The sequence below is a fragment of the Pezoporus wallicus genome, unplaced genomic scaffold (assembly GCF_028554395.1).
Source record: "Pezoporus wallicus isolate ANWC-B61680 ecotype Strahan unplaced genomic scaffold, APGP_CSIRO_Pwel_v1 contig_7840, whole genome shotgun sequence".
In the NCBI taxonomy this organism is placed as follows: Eukaryota; Metazoa; Chordata; class Aves; order Psittaciformes; family Psittacidae; genus Pezoporus; species Pezoporus wallicus.
Window position 1 is genome coordinate 273,048 of NW_026641737.1, and position 12,047 is coordinate 285,094.

General features: G+C 46.0%; 2 long non-coding RNA genes across 2 annotated transcripts; both read left to right on the forward strand.

Annotated features, from left to right (window-relative positions):
- Positions 1-2,192: 2,192 nt before the first annotated feature.
- LOC130607709 (uncharacterized) lies at positions 2,193-8,523 on the forward strand. Its single transcript, XR_008974311.1, has 3 exons — positions 2,193-2,438; positions 2,908-2,985; positions 8,265-8,523. It is a non-coding gene; the product is annotated as an uncharacterized LOC130607709 (long non-coding RNA).
- Positions 8,524-11,040: 2,517 nt separating this feature from the next.
- LOC130607706 (uncharacterized) lies at positions 11,041-11,841 on the forward strand. The gene is made up of 2 exons (XR_008974309.1): positions 11,041-11,181; positions 11,395-11,841. It is a non-coding gene; the product is annotated as an uncharacterized LOC130607706 (long non-coding RNA).
- The last annotated feature ends 206 nt before the right edge of the window (positions 11,842-12,047 follow it).

Consider the following 12,047-nt stretch of genomic DNA (forward strand, 5'->3'; position numbering starts at 1 on the left):
TTGTTTGGGCATAAAGAGATGATACCACCACTTGGAAGCGCCTACTGTCCCCCATATTCTTCACTCCATTGTCATTAAAAGAAGTTACAGGGAAGAAAAAAAGAATCCCAAAACACCTTTACAACAAACCTATCAGAATTAATGAAATTAAATAGGTGTGATTTAAACTCTCTAAGCCTCGAGACCCCATTCTGTATATTTGTGCCTAAGCAAATTGAAAGAATGGCATCTGCTGCATCTGACAAAGGAAATGATTTATTATTTACCACTCTCAATTGGCTGTATACCGTAGGAAATCCATTAGCGCATACTGAAAGTATTAGTTGGCAATGCAAAAAAATCCACTGTCAGTGTACTTAAAGGAGGAAAAAGAGAAGTCAGTTTGGAGGAAAGCACAATCTCACCATGTCAGAGATTGGGGTTGGCTAACAAGCATTAATTAGATAAGAGTGATGCATTATAATTCCTAAAAATTATATAAAAAATTCCTGATGTACGTCTCTCCAGACTTCGTTTAAGCAATGCTCGGCACGCTCTCAATGCTCTCCTCCTTTAGGTTCACTGTAGTAAAGTGCTGCCTAAGCAGTTCAGGTGCTACAGACTTTTCCCTCTTTCTCTTCCACTGGGGGAAGGGCTGGGTGTTGGGCTGGGAATTTATTCACGTTTCCATATACATACTACCAGCAATGAGACTGGCTTTGTAAAGGAAAAAAAAAAAAACACTAAAAAAAAAAAAACCAAAACCCACCAAAAAAAAAAAAAAAAACGAAAACAAAATCCAAACCCAACAAAAAAAAAACAAACGCGTAAACTCCCATGGATTGTAGCAGGACTGCCAAGGCCCCAAATATGCCTTTACCTTTGCCTGCTTCCCAGACAGAGAAGCCCTTCTGTTCGCTGAGAACATCTTTTAGGCTAATCTTTGTGCAGGCTCTTTCTGTACTGAATGTGAGGTGTTGGAGTTTGGTGGGGTTTGTGTGTATGTGTCATTCTTTATCTTCTTTTTCTTTCTTTCTTTTTTTTTTTTTTTTAATCAGACAATAATTCTGATATCTAATACTTTTTTTCTTTGTGGTTTGCATGGCAAATCCTCAGGCTAAGCTTTTAGGATTTATTTATTTATTTATTTATTTAAGCATGCACATTCCTAGAATGTTGAGGTGTCTTATCCTCATTTCTTTAGCATTTCCTAATTTAGAGTGTTTATGGGGGACAGGTGGTCTTTATGGAATTAAGGAGCTATTGTTATATTCCTAGTTGATGTTTGAGGTGATTAAATTTGCTCGCATAGATCGTAGGAGAAGAAATCTGCTCATCAAGAAACCTCCAATTACGATTTTAAGATTGCTTCTGCAAACGTGTTTGAGGGATAAAAAACTGTAACTCGAATCCACAGTGCGATATTGGACCAATCAGCTTTTGACATATTTAAAATATTTTTCTTTTGTTTCTATAAAATAGTATCGGTTACGTAGAATGTATTCTTACAAAAAAGTGTAAGAGAAAGTGAATAATAATATATTTTGCCTTAAATGGCACAAAACTACAGTTTGGGGGAATGATAATTTTTAAACAGGCACTTACAAAAAAAAAAAATTAACTGGGACGTCATTTTGCTCTTTATAACTTCTGATGGTGACTGTTAAGATTTATGTCAGAAATTATGATTCAAGTGCACACCCCCACTTGTATTAATGTGAGGTCTCAATCCCTACGAATTCACTGTTCACTCAAGCAAAGCTCCCACTACACTTCGGTTACGTTTTGACTGAACCACATCAGAGTTTTGCTTAAGAAAGGACATTAAGCTTGACTAACTGTTTTATTAGTGACTATATTCTTTAATTGTTCGCATTTTTGCTTAGGATGGGGGAAAAGGGCAATTAAAAAAAAGAAAAAAAGAAGTCTGCCTGTAGATAGTCACTGCTCTGTACTTCGTGGTGTAAGCGTGAATAATACACCCGCACAAGCACGAAAGTATATGCGCATACGTATTACGTGACTACAAATTCAACTAATGGCAATAAGTATGTATACAGACAGATAGACGCGCATACAACCCTGCAGAGGTGTCTGTCCATGCGCTAGTGTCTATAGCAGGTTCTCTGCAGTTTTGTGCACTGAGTTCCTGTTTTGAAATCTCTCCCCAACCCCCCACCCCACCCCCCCGGCCCCGTGGTGAAGATGCCTGGGGAAACGGATGGAAAAGTGGTGGAAATCTGGGTTAGAAAGAGGTGAAGGTGAAGATCATTAGAGGTTTTAGGGCTGGCTGTGGCTGTTTTGCTGGGTTTGTGTGACTGTGCCCAGAGGGCGGAGTTCCTGCACATTCCTACCTCACCGGAGAACCTGCCCTCAACTCCACTGCAGCTACTCCAGAGAGATGGGACCCTCCAGAAGAAACCTGCCCAGCAATCCCATCAAGCCTTCCCGCCAGAAGGGTAGGTGCACTTCAAGGAAACCTTCTCTATCTCTTCTCCTAGCAGGCAGATCCATGTGATATGAGCAGAGACGACAGACTTCTGTCTGAACGCACTGTTTCCCCCCGTGCCCCCCGATAAGCAGATCGCCCATGCAATCGAAGCACAGTTTCAAAGCACCAGTTACACAAAAACTGCGTGTGCCTAATGTTAGGATTCTTTTTTTTGTTTGTTTTTTTTTTTAAACTCCTTGTATTTATGTTTTTTGGGGGGTCTCTTCCTCAAAGTGTTTCCTCCCCCGGCCTCCCCCTCCCCCTCGGGCTCTTTCGTTTCAGTCGGTAAGTTGGAAGTTTCTTTGCCGGTTTAAGCGGTTCTCATGGTTCATCTGTAGATTTTTTAGTCTGTTTTGTTAACGTGCTCTTTGCTTGCTTGCCACAAACGCCAGAGAAAGTCACACGGGTGCAATGTTGTGTTTGCCTTTTTTTTTAAGATGCCAGAAGAAACTGCCTGTACCTGCAAGAAAGGCGCACGATGACACCTGGGGATGGGAGTCCTCCGCCGGAGCAGGGTGAGTGCGGATTTTACTCCTCTTTTACACCCAGGAGTCAAATAGCTATACTCGTGATCCGTGTCCTCTGGTAACAGGGCGGAAGAAAGCGCTGTACCCGCAGGTCCCTGAGGGTGCCCTGCCTTTTAGGTCACTGTTTGGCGTAGAAATATTATGTGGCTTAGTGCTAAATTCCACGCCATCCCGCTTTCCTGGATAAAATTTGCTCCTTGTTCCATCTCTGTATGAAAGACGGTTTTAGTATGGCGAGTATTGGCGGATTCCTTAATGAGTTATTTCTCAAAAATCTGAGCCTGTCGCTTGAGAAAAAGCTGCGGGCTTCTCTAATCTTTTGGGGGTTGTGTAAAGAGTGCTTATATTCCTAAAGTCTCAGGAAAGCGGCTAAAAGCCAAAAATTCTGCGAGACTAAGTAGAGAGAGCTTGTAAAGAGCCGTACGTCTAAAACTGATCTGGGTTTTGTTCTGAGTGCTTCAGCAGAGCAAATGCGCCTTTATAACAGACCACGGGCAAAGCTCCCTTCCACCGGCAAGCTCCAGGCACTCTCTTTTTCTCCCCACTCCCCAGATTCCGTGACTACGTCCTGTGCGTGTTGAGATTTACGTGCTTAAACCGAAATCTCGGGATAGGGGCGGAGGTTTATAGCACTGGTTTGTTCAGAGTGACTATGCTGCAGGGGGGAGGGAGCAGGGGGGCGGGGGATTGGGCAGGACCCCGGGACGGGGCCTGCCGTGGACCGGCCCGCTCATGTCCTGTTGTCCCGACGTGGAGAAGGGAATGCGTGAAGGATCGTGTCCCACAGGCCGATGTCCTGAACTCCCTCGCTCCTGCCATGTGTAACCTCAGGAAAACACTTCAATTTTTAATACACCGAGCATTAAGTTTTCCGTGGTGCTGGGAGCTTAGGCACCTCAGCACAGGGTGCCGCGGTACCGAGCGGCTGTCCCCATTGCGCCGCAGGGAACGGCGCGGGTGCGAGGGAAGCGCGAGTTCACACGCGCACAGCACACGCCGGCATCAATCCCTGACAGCCCCGCCGCCGTGCTGCTGCCCGCCCGGCCCACACAGGGCCGGGGATGCCCCGTGGGTGGGTCCCGCTGGGGGTGGTCCACCCGCCCTGCGCTGCCGGGACCGGTGCCCACACCTGCGTGAAAGGACCGGGGCTGCAGGACCCGCGCGAAGCCGCCGTGCCCGGCCACGCGTGTCCGCGGGGCGAGGCGAGGGCCGGGCGGGCGGAGGGAGCGGCGGTGGTTCTCGCGCCGCGGGCTGGGGGCGCTCTTGCCTAGCGGGAGAGCGGGGCCATGACCGATCCGCGGGGTCCTGCAGCCGGACGAAAGTCGGCGCTTCCCGGGGCCTCGTCAGCGCCCCGGCAAGCCCTGCCGGCCTAACACCGAGGCCTGTATTTGGAGGGCTCGGGGCAGTGCCTCTGCCCTTTCCTTCAGAAAGGAGTGTTCCTCTCCGTGCCGTCTTCGCATCCTGGTAGCCGCCAACAGACGCGCGCTGCCTCAGGGGAGAGCGTTGGAAGTCCTCTTCCTGGGAATTAGTGCAGGGTGCTCCTGTCCAGGAGCGGTATAGAAAACCCATCCTCCTTTACTCCCTACTCCGCTGGGGCAAATCAACCCAGCGAAAATCTGAAAAAACAAAACCAAAGGATATAAATCAAACCGCCAAAATAAGCAGGTAACCAAAGCAACTACCAGCAGCTTTCCACCCCCACCCATCCCCCCTCCCATCCTCCCCCCAGCTTCTTAATACCGTGTAACAGAATACAGTATCAGGCCAGCGAATTAGACTTACAGAGAGAGGATTTACTATTCTCAATCGGGGAAATTAATGCAAAGTCCGTTTCAAATAATTATCTCTAGGGAGTCCTCCGAGTGTATTTGGGGTTATCCGTGATTTGAGAGGAAAGAATAAAAGAGAGGCAGTCTGAGAAAAGCCTGCCATTGTCACCTTATCCTAAGGTGAGTAAAGCATCCTTGTAAAGTTAGCTGTAAAGAACTGCTTAACCTGAGACGAGAGGTGAAAGCTCTCCTCGCCCGGAGCAGCCTGGCCGGGGAGCCTGAATTCCGAGCTACAAAGGCGGCACGAAGCCCGGGCTCTCCTGGGTTTATATATATTTTTCCCGCCCGTGGGGAATTCAGACCTCTTCACAATTGATTTCACAGAGACATCTTTTTCAAGGTGGTAGACCCACGTGAAAGGAGCCCTTCCCCTTCGGGGCGCTTCGGAGGCCAAGGGACTGGGTCTGAAGCGCCCGGGTGCAGGGGAGACCTCGCCCAGCTCCGAGCTACCTTGAAGGCCCTCTCGGTTAGGTCTTCGTCCTGCTCCGTTCGTTAGCGGAAGGAAAAGATCTTGTAGCCCCCTCTCTGCCCTCCCCGCCCCCTTCCCTTATTTCTACCCAGAAATGATGTGATCGCAAGTATTTAATATTAGATAGTCTGTTAAATTGATCATATCCAAGAGGAGATAGGTATCTGCCAAAAAATCTGGCTAAAATCTGGCTACAGAGTAAAAAAAACCCCAGTAGTTCTTTCTCAGCCTTGAAAAAGGTTTTAAAAAAAAAAGAGAAAGAAAAAATATTTGCATTCTCATAAAAATAACTAAAACCTCATTGTGAAGCACTGCATGTCCCCAAAGGCTGTAACTTTTGCGAATTAAATACGGGTAATATTCACCGGTTACCAGACTGTTCTTTTGAAGCAAAATCTGGGTGATGCTACGCTAGAACTTGCGTTTCCCCCCCTTTTATGCTCCTTGCACACCCAAACACACTCGCAACCCTACACCAGCGTATTTCCAAATGAGGATGACAGCTCGGACGAGACTTTTCACAAGACCCTGAACGAAACAAAGCTGGGACAGATTACTATGAAGTCTATGAAGGGATGTGGTTAAGCGCATGATATAACTACTTACATATTTATCATGCCCAGGCTCATAGGTAACTTAAAAACATGCTAGTGATAAGTAAATTTCCTTTAGGGTTTCTGAACTACACTTCCGATAGCGGGTGCATCTTGAGGCGAGAATCACAGTGGAACAAAACGGCAAGGGTATTTTTATTAGCATGTAGTGCACACACACACTCATATGGGTCTTTGAGAAAACGGATGAGAATTATGCAAATAAAAATCGCATTGTTGTTTTATCAATGAACTTTTCCCGCTATATCTCTATAGCTATACACACACAAGTGTCTACACACGTGTGTATGTATGCACGTATATATCTGCCTTATCTTTTCTGAATGTGAAAGTGTCCTCTAGCATTCATCAGCAAAGGCAGCACTACAACTCCTTTCCTTGCTTGCTTGTTTATTCTGTTCTAGCAAAGTTGTTTGTTTTTCTGGGAAGCGTGAGTTGCTTTTAGTTATGTCATCACTATGATTTGCATTTAGGTGGAAGGGTAGGACTTATTAGCTCTATTTTTATTATTAAATCAGTAAAGGTAAAAGTGCTAATAATTAAATACGGATCTCTGATTGCAGGTTGGAACAGCAAAATCGATTGTCTCTTCATCAATAAGACAAGTGTTGAGTAGCTTGCTATTGATTAGTATGTTTATTTATGCAGAGCTTCAGGTATTTGCTTACATATTTCGGGTTCTTTGTCTGCTAATTATTAAACCAGATTGATTTGAACGAAAGAACGTAGGCTGGGAAACACACTTGACAGATCCATTCTTAGCTAACCTGATAGTGGATTATTGCAATCCAATAAGTTTAACAAATTACTTATACGTGCTTGCCTTTCCAGCAATTAAGAAACCGTTTCAGATTAAAACCCTTGATGCATTTGGGGTCGCTTCTTTTAAATAAAGGGGCATTCTGTTTAGATCTCTTCCAAATGAAAAATGATTTTCTGGATCTGCAAAGGCTGAACTGGAGTCGATGTGTGCTTCGTCTTCTGGGCCCTTGGCTTCCTCTGTAAGTGTAAAACACCTTCCCAGCAGTAGCAAGGCCCCTGGGGGTTCCTCATAGATGGAATTTAAGAATCAGGGGTAATCTAAGTACAGAAAGCAGGAATCGATATATTAAAAAAAACAAACAACAACAACAGAAAAGAAGGATCGGCATTCAAATACCAAAGTACTCCAAGGCACAAGTTGCTTTTTTGGTTAGTGACTTAATCGGTTCAAAACAAATCACCCCAGCCCTTCTGCTAAGCGGTTTGGTTAGAAGATTTCCCCTCCCAGGACCGCTGAACATTTTGATGCATTTTTTAACACGCTTTTTTTTTTATATGTACATATATTTTCTCTCTCCCTCTTCGACCTGGCATTTTCTTCTGTGGACGTTTCCGGGAGGGCTCGGCTTCATCAATATTTTGTCTCCCCCGCCTCGCCTCTGCTGGCGTAGGCACCTCGGCGGCGGAGGGCGAGCTCAGGACGGGATAGCTGGCGTAGGGCGGTGTGATACCCGTGTGCAGGGGAGAAGGCCGCCGGTCCCGCAGTCCCCCGGCCCCCCCAGTCCCCGCCGGGGCGCAGGTCCCGCCACCCCCTGCCCGGAGAGTGGCGCCGCGGGAGCCCGAACTACAGGCTGGGAAGCGAGACTGGGACCCGGCGGGAGGTGCTGAGCAAGTGTCAAGCCCTTCTTCGTTCTTAATTTCTTCCCGCCTTTTGTTTTGTCGGGGCGGGTGAGGTGGGATTCCCCCTCTTTTACCTCCAGCAACTGCTGCTTTACAACCTGTAGAGATAAGGTGGCCTCACATCAGATGATCACCGAGATAAGTAATCTCTTCCCTCGGCCCTTGGTATAGTTGCCCCTATGCGCTTGAATCTCAGAGCGCTAAGTCTTTCCCGTGAACGAACGAGAAAACACTCGACAGGTCGTGAATAATCGTTTTAATGAGTGTGTAAAAGCGTGCGACGGGGTGCACGGAGCTGTCGGGTTAAACAAACAACTTGTACCCTGACGAAATCCGATTGTTAAAGTGCAAAGTGGTGTCAGTCCAATTTCCATCCTAGTTCTAAAAACCATAGATCTAAGTCGCGGGAGTCCAATTTTCCCCATTAAGAAAAATAACAATATTTTCTAAACGTAAGTGCGATCGTCCCTAACGTTAGTCTTTGATGAAAGACAGACCAGTTGCATATCCCAGAGGTACCGAAGTTCTGTCTATTATTTTTTTATCATTTTTAAATACATGAGTTTAAAAGTGTGTGGTTGACATTTTCCTAGATATTATCAGATCAGTGCTGTAAATATTTTTCTTTTATGTGTCTCCCCCCCCCTTATGTTTTTTCTTTTTTTTTTCTTTTCTTTTTTTTTTTCTTCACAGATCACTGGAGGCAAACGTCGAATTAATTGCATCTCAGGACTGAGGTTGGTAACTTTGCATTGAACTAAGGTTATCTCTGTCATAGTGCCCAGGTGTTTACAAGACATTTCAGGCGTTTCTAGAAAAGGTAGATCCAGAAAACACATATGATGGTATTAAAAGGGGGTTACAGTATCATATTGTCCAAATCCAACTTTTCTTACTCCTGTGCAGGAAGGCAACTCTCTGTAGGTCTGTATCAATTTATTTAAAGACTACAGATTCAGGAGGATCATTCTGGAGTTTGTGTTTGTTTGGTTAGTTTTTTTTTTGCCCCCCCCCCCCCTTTTTTAATTTTCATTTCAGAAAGCCTGCCATCCAACTAGCCAGGTCTGTTTCCTTTACAACCAGAGCACCATTTTCAAAATGCAAATTCAACCTCCACTCTCTTAAGTCCACTAATTATTTTTTAAAGTTAGTAATGGCGCATATTACTAATGTTTATTGTTGCTAAAGACTTACTGACTGACCACAGGTCTGGTTCTCTCTCGTGAAAAGTCATTTTCAGATGCGTCCTCCCTTTCTTTGAGAACACCGGTTTGAGCAAAGCTAAGCAACCCCAGCTGGAAACTAAAGCTTTTAAAAATTTTTCACTCTTGAAAAATAGTGTGGCAATGGAAAGTAAACGGCATACCAAAATGTATTGCTTGGCTGTAGACATAAAGGGATCCCAATGCAGTCTCCAATGATGCAAGTGGGAAATTTGCTTTTGGTACTGGTGGAAGTCGAATCTGACCATTCGTGAGCTGGGTAAGTGTAGCCGGATGGTTTTGGTATCAAGCCAATCCCCAGCGTTTTAGCATTTTAGTATTTGGATTTAAGACAAAGTTCGTTTTTTGTTTTTTTTTTTCCACGAAAACAATTTTGTGTTGTGCTGTAGAAACGATGTAGACATTGAGAATTAATAACTGTGTTTCTCGTCCCTGAGCGCAGCAGGACTGCCTTTGAGTACTTTCCTGTGAAATCGGTGGTAGAAGGAAAAGAGGGAGACAAAGAAAAGAGAGGAAGAAAGCAGGGAAAAAGGGAAAAAAGGTAACTCAGCCCTGCTGGAGTTGGTAGTGTATCTATAACTAATGAGCCACCCGATCATATAACAGTATTTAACAAGCATCTGACAAACGTTCCGGGCATTTTCAAACATGGCTTTGTTCAGACTATATGCCTTGAAACACATCTTTGCTCGGATCAGTCTGAACGCTGAAGACTGTCAAAACCTAAATGTTGTTCCCACTGTTTTCCTGAACTCCCTGAGGGGGAAAAAAAAGGGTCTAGGCTCAGGCCCACGGAGGGAAGATAGAGGAGAATGAAAGACAAAGCGCAAGAACATGTGCCTCCCAAGCACAACAGGACAGGAGGCTGCATCCTGGGAGCTAGGAAACAGTTCTCATCCCAATAAAAGGCTAATGTCCTCCTCCTGAAACCGCAATTTCCTCTGCAACAAAAACCTGCGGAAAATGGGCACAGTGGAGGGTAAAGCCCTGTCAGTTTCTTGATGTAGTTCTGCTAATAAATAAACTTCTAAATGTTTAGAACACTCTATCTGTCACATTCACGAGATAGGTACTGTAAATTCCTGCTGCAAATATACAAACAGAGACGCAAGAGGTTGCCTCTGTTTTTGTATCTCTCTCTCACAAGAAATGAACTATCAAAACATTAATTATATTTGAAAGGGAGCAGATTATTTGTTTGAGAAAGAATTACATTCTTGATTTTAAATTCCACGCAGATCTCTCCTCCTGTCTGCTGAGAGGGTTGAACTGTAAATATGTCTCAAATGATGTACCCCTAAAATGTAGGTAGGTGTGTCACATTAGAGAGATGGGAGATAATCTGTAGGTGCTTTTAGACACCTCTGTGGGATGGGTCGTTAGGGAATGTCGAAATCAACACGAAATTGCAAACCTAACATATGAAGAACATACACCCTTATTCCCTGACAATGGGAATACAAACACACGTAGACATGCAGAGTTGAACCTAGTTAGTTATTAAACATTGTGACTCACGGGAGTCACGGGAGTTTGGGCCTGCATTTCTTTTTGTGTGTGTGTGTTTTGGGTGTTGGTTTTTTTTTTGTTTGTTTGTGTTTGTTTTTTTTTTGTTTGTTTGTTTGTGTGTGTGTATGGGGCTTTTTTTTTCTTTGTTTTTGTTTTGTATTATTTTTTTTTGGGCCACATGCACACCTTGTAGTAGCCGGTACTGCAAAAACTACCAACAGTGAAAGTCACAAGTCAGCACCTAAAGATTATATCTCATTTCCTGCTTTCAAAAAGATTAATAAGAGGGTTAAACAGATGCCCTCATACCTCTACCTTTTTTCTCAGAAAAATGGGGATCTACTGGGGCTGGGTTAGGAGCTCCTGCAAAGCTGTCTGCATTTCCCACCCTCCACCAAGCAGTCGTTTAATATTTCCTAACTTACCTTCAGACACAGTTCCCTATCTCAGTAGCACCGCTCTCCAGCATTGCAAGTATTTTGGCAGGGACTGATATGAACACCCCGGTCAGAAAGGGTGCCTGTGTCAGTCGTGTCATACTTGGGGAAATTCGCTGCTAAATAGGTACCCTTGGCTCGGGCACCGGGGAAGCTGCGTTAGCGGCCGGTCCTGCAGAGGCTTTCCTATATTTCTGCATTTCTAGAGCCCTGGAAAAAGCAAGCCTTGGGGCCTGAAGGGCGGTCGCAGGGAGCAAGGGGCGGGGGGGGGGGGGGGGGGGGGGGGGGGGAGAGAGGGAGGCGGGCTTTGCTGCCTGCGGCTGTGCCTGGGATGTGTCCTCTCCCTGATGAGGTATCTGTGGAGGAAGAAGGTGACGTGACGAGAAACGCCTGACATCCAAAGTGGGGAACTGTCCAGGAGAAGGATCCGTAATGAATGAGGTCTGAGCGGTCATGATGCAAAAGCAGAACAGGACAGAGTGCTGGCATCAAATGCCAGGTTTTGTTAGTAGAACCAAAAAAGAAAAAAAGGCGGGGGGTAGGGAGTGGGGTAGGGGGTGCGGTGGGGAGCAGTGGGGGTCTAGAGGAAGAGATCGGAGAAGTTAGTGGCTGTCTGGAGTGTAAACACGAGTCCATCATTCTCTTCTGGAGAAGGGGAGGCTGCGTTTGCTAGACGCGCTAGAGCCCAGGCGAGGGGCAGAGGCGTCACCGGACAGCTCCGAACCGCCGGCGAGAAATCCTCATCCTAAGCGACTCGAGAGACAGTACTTTACAGAGTAATCGGTCCCGAAATGTCCCAGGCAGTCATCCGAGGTTAAACCAGGCACCTCGGTAACTGCCGCACAATCACAGGGAACAAGATTTGCCCCGGGGTAGGGGATCGGATGGGGGGAGGGAGGTCAAAGTGAGAGAAGGGGGATGACGTAAACCAAACCCCACTAAAATTGCAAACACTATTTAATCCCTTGGGTACCTTAGTGCAGATCTCAGGCTTCTTCCCTTGGTTTGTCGGGGAAGGCTGCGGTGGCCGAGCCTGTAACTTCTTGCATTGTTTCTGACCGTGCACTGTATTGCCATAATGCCAATAAACGCTTTAAACGCTTCTCAGGAGCGAAAGGCAGAAGCTCCGGGCTCTCGGGCCCGGACGAAACGCGGCCTGGCTCTGCCCGGAGCTACGGGTGGCTCCTCACCTCCGGGAGCTCTTGGCGCTCTTGGAAAACGCGGATGGCTGGGTGGAGGACACTTGCATGGGGCTCTGTGTTTGCTTTCATGGGGGAAATGGGCAGTTTGGCTTACAAAGGGTCCCA